Genomic DNA, 7,581 nt, shown 5'->3' on the forward strand with positions numbered 1-7,581 from the left:
CATTCTATATTAAAATTTGCTCCTTCCCGCAACCAATCGCATGTGGTGTGCCTCCTTTTTCCACCATCATTTGTAATATAACTTCATTTTTGTTAGTTCAAGTTAAATAAGAGAAGAAAATTACAAATGAAATGAGAATTGAAATCTAAAAGAGAGTGTAAAAGAGATATATTCATGAAAACCGATAAGAGCCCTATTAAACGGTCTATTTTCAGGTCAATTTTTCAAAAATTCAGCTCGCGCATCGCGCTCGCATTATTTACATAGTCCTTATAAGTACCTAGTCTTGTATAAATAAAGCTAACATTATGTAAGATAAGTGAAGAAAATACAAAATAAATGAGAATTGAATTTTTATAAAGTGTATAGAGGGCATTTAACCATGAAAACCGATAAGAGTCCTGAAAATAACTCACTTTCAGGTCAATTTCTTTCAAAAATTTGAGCTTGCATTATTTATATATTCCTTATAAGTATCTAGTCTTGTAGAAATAAAGCTAACAGCTAGCTAAAATGTAAGATAAGTGAAGAAAATACACAAGAAATGAGAATTGAAATTTTAAAGAGTGTATAAAAGGGATATAACAATGAAAACCGATAAGAGTCCTGAAAATGACTCCTTTTCAGGTCAATTTCTTTCAAAAATTTCAGCTCGCGCTTCGCGCTCGCATTATTGGTACAAGATTTTAGTCTTGAGGAAATAAAGTTAAACATTATACTAAAAACTTCGGTCTTATAGGAACTACCTCCCCCCTACACTAACTGCTTACAGACGTGGGGTTCCAGGGACCTCTACGAAAGTTTCACGACAAAGAAAGGGGAAAAAGAAATGAAAGGGAAAAGGGTGAAATAAGATATATATCTTAAAATATCATGTCAAAATCTGTCGCAAAAATAGTTTTTTTTATTAAAATGGTCATTTGTTTTGCTTGCTCGCATCTTTTTGAAATTATACAGTTTGTCTTTTCATGTCTGGCCCCCTAAAATTTTTAGACCCGTAATGCCACTGACCCCCCCCCCCCCACCTTCAAACTAAATGAAAAAAAAATCCCTCAAAGAGAACAATATTTGTGTCAGTCATCCGCCAACCACGAACACAAATCGACACCCATGCTTCTGATGTACTTACTGCTTGTATTCTTAACTCAATATACTTAACGGAACATATTTTGATTTCCCAAATGATTTTTAGCATCTTTAGCTATCGTGGAAAAAAGATGAGATTTCGTTTACAAAAACATTATATTAAATTCTTATAAGGCCTACTATATAACCAGCATTTTAAGAGCAACATTCTTATATGAGGATCACCGTGGAAAGTGAATTGAGGTTTATTAAACTTCTGTAACTCTCTCACATTGATACACGTTTTTTTATAGCACTTTTGGAATATTTTTTTTTTCGTATATCTTCCCTTTTCATTACAAGAAGGTATATGCAATATGATCTTTTGACCCCTAGATGATCTTTGACCTTATCATCCTCATGGACACACATGCAGAGATGCATACTTGACATCAGACAGTGGATGACTGTAAACAAATTAAAGCTGAACGACACAAAAACTTATTTTTTCTTATATATAGCTACCTCCCCACACAATTTGAAGAAATTGCCTGATATTCAACTTGAAATTGGTAATCTTCGTATTATTCCTTCAGAAAAAAATAAGAACCTAGGAGTATATTTTGATAAACATATGACTATGAATGATCATATTTCCACTGTTTGATGTACTGTCACATATCATTTGAGGAACATAACTAGAATTAGTAGGTTTATTGATCAGTCAACTGCTAACCAATACGTTCCCTTATCCTTTCTCGTCTTGATTTATGTAATGGTCTTCTTTCTTCAATACCAGTGGCTCACATCAATCGTCTCCAGCACCTCCAGAATTGGGCTGCCCGTCTTATTTTTGAAGTCCGCCGTGACACACCTCCTGTAACCCTGTTACATAATTTACACTGGCTCCCTATTAGACAACGGATTATTTTTAAGTTACTTATTTTTGTATACAAATCACTTTCTAAACTATCCCCAAAATACTTGTCTGAAGCACTATATAAATCCTCTGAAGACCCACTTAAATTAACATATCTAACTAAAAGAAAACAGACCGGAGATAGAACATTCACCGTTGCATCCTCAATGGAATGGAACAAACTCCCTCTCACAATAAGACAATCCCCAACAATTGAGTCCCTTTACCCCCTAAAACTCCTTTGTTCTACGCAACTTATTGATTTTCTTTTTGTATAAATAAGTTAACTGAAATTGTGAGCGCTTTGGGCCATGTGGGAAAAGCGATTTATAAATGTTGAGTATTATTATTATCATTATTATTATGTAGTATTATCCATGGATCATTTTGTACCAAGTGTAAGCACAGTTGACGCAGAAATAAAGAAATAAGAGCAAGTTTAATAAAAACTTGCAAACATGATAGACATGACCATGATTAACAATATAATAAATGCAACATCCTTTGGAAAATATGCACTTGTAAATGCCTCTGATTATGCTGGAACATTGGGTGATTTCAAGTTCCGTGTTGACCTTTTGGTGTTGGTGTTAAGTCATTTTTTACACGAGTATTATCACCAAACATAAAATGAAGATGGTCCTGAAAAATCACTCACTAGTTGTTGACATGGTTGAGGTGTCAATAATGTTATCTGGATCAGTATTACAAACTCAGAATAAGTTTTGGAGCTGGGAGAAGCAAACCAACGCCAACGCCGGACTTGAAATCGCCCACTTTATGTAACGTTGCTTATTTATGACCAAAACAAGCCACGATGAATAAGCCGCCGGAATGCTCTATAAAATTTCATTTCATTTTTCTCAATTTAAATCAATATTGTTTTTTATTTCTGTAATAGGTCTACATTATCGCATTGTATTTTTAGCATTAATTTAATTTTGTATACTAATTAAAAAAAATCATCTCTCACTATTGATTTTTATTAATTGGTATCATTATAATTATGATTAATGCAATTTTAATATTTTTTTCTTCGAACTTGAAAATGCAGAGGACGATGCAAAAGAATAAGCATTACCTTATAGAACACTATACTATATATACATTTTGTAAGTCAAGACACATAGCATTTATGAAAACCATTATGGCTTAGAGTCAAAGGAAGGATGAGTACTAAAAAATAAGTAATACAAAATTATTTGTCTATCTCAATAGAATGTATCATTATACATTGCTATGGTGTTATTATTCAGCTTGATTAAATTCAGTGAAAAAAAAATTTAATTGTCGTTATTCAAAATTGAATCTTTATTCGGCACGTCTTAAAAGTGCTAGAGGGGGAAGGGGGTAGGCCTATGCAATGGAACGACGCGACCGAGCTTCATGATTTGCACCATATACATTTTCATTCATAAAATTTACGGATTTGGTGACCAGTTTTACGTGATATTGAGTCAAAATTCAGTAAAAAAAGTTTTTTCTGGGGTGAGGGGGCAACTTCCCAGCCCGACACTCGGTATACTGTCGTGGATGTGACCCAACAAGCTTGCACAAAATATGGTCTTATCCCACATGCATACCCATTTTTCATTAATATTGGTAAATGATCTTGTCACCCTCCACTCACGCACAAATAGGTGTGCACTTTTCTGAGGCAACAGCCCCTCCTACTTCCAGAGGCTATATGCTGAAGACTACATGACTTTGGTCTTTTCACAAGTGTATTTTGTTCAGAAGTAAAGGCCACTGTTATGTTAAATATCAATGTAAAACCTCGGTTGAGAAAGTTATGTAAATCATGTCTTCTTTCTTTCAAAGTTCTATACCGTGTTGACGGGTCAAGTTTCATCGGTTAAAATAATTCTTGCTCGCTCAACTCCCTTGCAGGCAGTTAAACCACTAACTTGGAGGTATAGGCCTATAATAGGCCCTACCCTTATTCACCTCCGGGATCGGCACTATAGGATGGGCCGCATGGGGGCCATGCAGGGGCGTAATCCCGGGGCGATGGGGGAATACATCCCGCACTTTTCGGTGAGGGGGGAGGGGTGTGGCATGTACAATCATCCCCCACTCTTTTTCAAGATTTTTTTTTAATCATCAAATGATTAATATTATACTAATAATGTGTGGATTCATCGTTAAATGCAGTCAAAGTGCTGAAATTGGCCTAATTTTGCATTCTAAAAATACAAAATTTATCGAGCGGTCGCTCCACTCCCGTGCCCGCTCTCAACATATTCTAATAACAATTATTTGGTCGTCCCTACATTTGGATTATTGCGATGGTTATATCCACAGACTGCATCATGGGAGTTTAGTTATAACAAATCCATTTATGAATATGTGATTCCAATTACTTTCAGATAACTTTTGTCATAAACAAATTAAAACATCCTTTAAATACACTTTCTATTGTAATGACAGCTTACCTGAGATGAAGGGGGGGGGGGGGATGGGGGTGTCTGTCCTGAGATAGGGGGTTAAAGAGGAGACAGAAAAGGAACTAAAAGTTAAATATCATATCTACAGAATAGGGTCTACTTTGCTTATTTCCCTGGCCTCTTGGATCATGATAACTTTTATCAGGGGCATTTGTTTTTTCTAAAGTTTGGTCGCTTTTGATTCATAATTCCTGTCAGTAATGGAGATAAGTTAGTGCAGTCAGAAAAAGGGCCCATCTTCAATTTCCCCCAGGTCCTACCAGGGGCCGCGGAAACGAAAGGGGGGGGGGGGGGCTGTAGGCTTCAGCCCCTACTTTTTTTTTTCCAAAACCGTGTACAAAAACGAACAAATTACCAGCTGATTGTGATTTGTTTGCATGGCCGGCCACCTGTAAAAAGTACCATGGATTTACTTTGGTATGACCATGGTAAATTCATTATAGTACGACCATATTACTACCACAGAAGTACCGTACGGAATAGGAAAGTACTATTTGAAATACATAATGTACCACACGAATGTACCATAACATTATATAGATGTTACGGTATTACAATAAAATTACAATATTTGTTATATGGTTGATGTTAATATAACTGAACAGAGTGTCATCCTCACACCTGATACTTTCATGGTATACTCCATAGTACATTCATGGTTCTCTGTGATCTCTTGGACACTTCCATTGCACTTTTCGTGGTAGATTCATAGTTCTCTATGGTACTTTTATGGTAGTTTATGGTTCTTGTTTGACTGTCATATGGTACTGCTACCGTAATCCATTGTAAAAAAAAAGTACCATATAAGTACCATGGTATTACTATGGTATTACCATGGTACGTGTTTATGTGTTTAATGCAATGATTCCACCACGAAAAATTTCAGAAAAAAATGTGGTTTATATATATTATTCATAATCATGTCATTTAACTTTGAGAGAATGTTTTAGGGTTAAATATGGAAAATGATAATTTGTCAACTCGTCGATCAATTAATATATAGAAGTCAATGACAGGTCTCTGTGGATAGGTGTAGGATAGGATTAGGAGTTAGGATTATGTAGGATGTTAGGATAGGATAAGATGATGTGGCATGTGCTTCAATGACCTTGACACTAATTATCTTTTTAATGAACCCACATGGGGCCCATATGGGACCCACGTGGAACACTCATGGCCAATTCGCCCACCGGCTCAGATAATGAAAGAATATATGGTGCTCATGACTCATGACATGTAAGTACCATGGTAATGAATGGTACAACCATATGGCATTTTACCATGGATTTACCATATGGTATGAAATAATGTATAGGGCCTATATTCATCTGTCAATTACTTTTACAATGGTAATACCATATAGTATTACTATTACTATCACTCAAAGTACTATCGTAAAACCATTGTACTTTTTTTGATAAGGGCCTTCCCCCCTCCCCCAACTTTCAAACCTTTCGTTTCCCCGGTAATAACAGCCCGGTCATAACTTTTTAATATTTTAGATAAATACTCACTCCCTCCTATCACGAAATTTGGCAACAGGCAGGGGCGGAAATCTCTCCCAAAAGGTAGGGGGACACAGGGGCGGATCCAGCCTTCGCCAATAGGGGGGGGGGGGGCGGTAATTTGTTTCAGCCATATTTTCCCCGATTGGCAGCTCGAAGATGATTTTTGTTTGTTTCTTTGAAGGGGTAGTCCTCATTAGTCACTTCTTAGCTTTATTCTTATAAATAAATATATAATATCATAATCCTTATTTATATGATGCGAGCGCGAATCGCGAGCTAATTTTTTTTTGAAATTTTATGTATTTTTTCCTAAAATTTGAACTGATTCTGGGCAATGTTTGTTATCCTGAAAAAGATGTGTATGCAACTTAATAATTACTACAAACGCAAAGCGCGAGCAGAAATGAACTGATGGAAAAGATACCTGTTAAAATAGCATTTAACAATCAAATAATGCGAGCGCGAAGCGCGAGCTGGATTTTTTTGGACATGCTCACCTAAACAATGAAAATTCTAAGCACTTTTTGTAACTCAAGCAGAATATATATAAGTAAACAATTAATGCGAGCGCGAAGCGCGAGCTGAAAATTTCGAGATTTAGTCCTATGATATTTACTGAACGAGACACTCTATTCATGTTTTGTATATCCTGAAAAGGGTGAGTATTAATAATGCGAGTGCGAAGCGCGAGCTAATTTTTTTTGGACATGTTCACCTAAAGAATGGAAATTCTAAGCACTTTTTGTAACTCAAGCAGAATAGGTATATAAGTAAACAATTAATGCGAGCGCGAAGCGCGAGCAGAAAATTTCGAGATTTAGTCCTATAATATTTACTAAACGAGACACTCTATTCATGTTTTGTAAATCCTGAAAAGGGTGAGTATTAATAATGCGAGCGCAAAGCGCGAGCAGAAAATTTTTATATACGTTTTGAACTGGTACCTGTTGAAAAGGTTCCTGTTAAGGACTGCTTGCACTTAGCCATGAAGGCGTAACATATTTCAACGATCAAAAAATGCGAGTGCGTGGCGCGAGATGAAATTTTTGATAAACTGTCATGAAAAGGGGATTTTAAGTAGTTTGTTGTATAATCTATATTGAAATATTTATATAACTCGCCAATCAAAATGCGAGCGTGCATCGCGCTAGCTGATACGTCTTGGAAAATTTTAATCAGTTTTTGAAATCGTGAACAGGATAGCTATATAATTCAACGATTGATGCTAGCGCGAAGCGCGAGCAGAATTTTTTTTCGAGATCTAGACCTAAAAATGGGCCACTCTGTTCATGTTTTGTAAATCATCAAAAGGATGAGTAATATGGGGTCTTCCTACATTAATAATGCGATCACAAAGCGCGAGCAGAAAAAATTGATATTGTGATCTGAAACTGGATAATGATTTATATAACGGCTTAATTTAAATTAGAGAACAAGTTGAGTATCTGAATAAACATGCGCGAGCGTGTTTCATATTTAGACCTAGAATCTAGGCATTCTAAATATAACTTTAATCATGAAAATCATGAAACTTTGATATTCCGATCTGAAAAAAGAGTCAATTTCAGTTTAATATTTCAAGCACTTTGAAGAAAAATTGTAAGGTGGATATGGATCGCACTTAAAAAGAGCTGGTATTATT

This window comes from Lytechinus pictus, chromosome 1 (genome assembly GCF_037042905.1).
Source record: "Lytechinus pictus isolate F3 Inbred chromosome 1, Lp3.0, whole genome shotgun sequence".
Classification (NCBI taxonomy): Eukaryota; Metazoa; Echinodermata; class Echinoidea; order Temnopleuroida; family Toxopneustidae; genus Lytechinus; species Lytechinus pictus.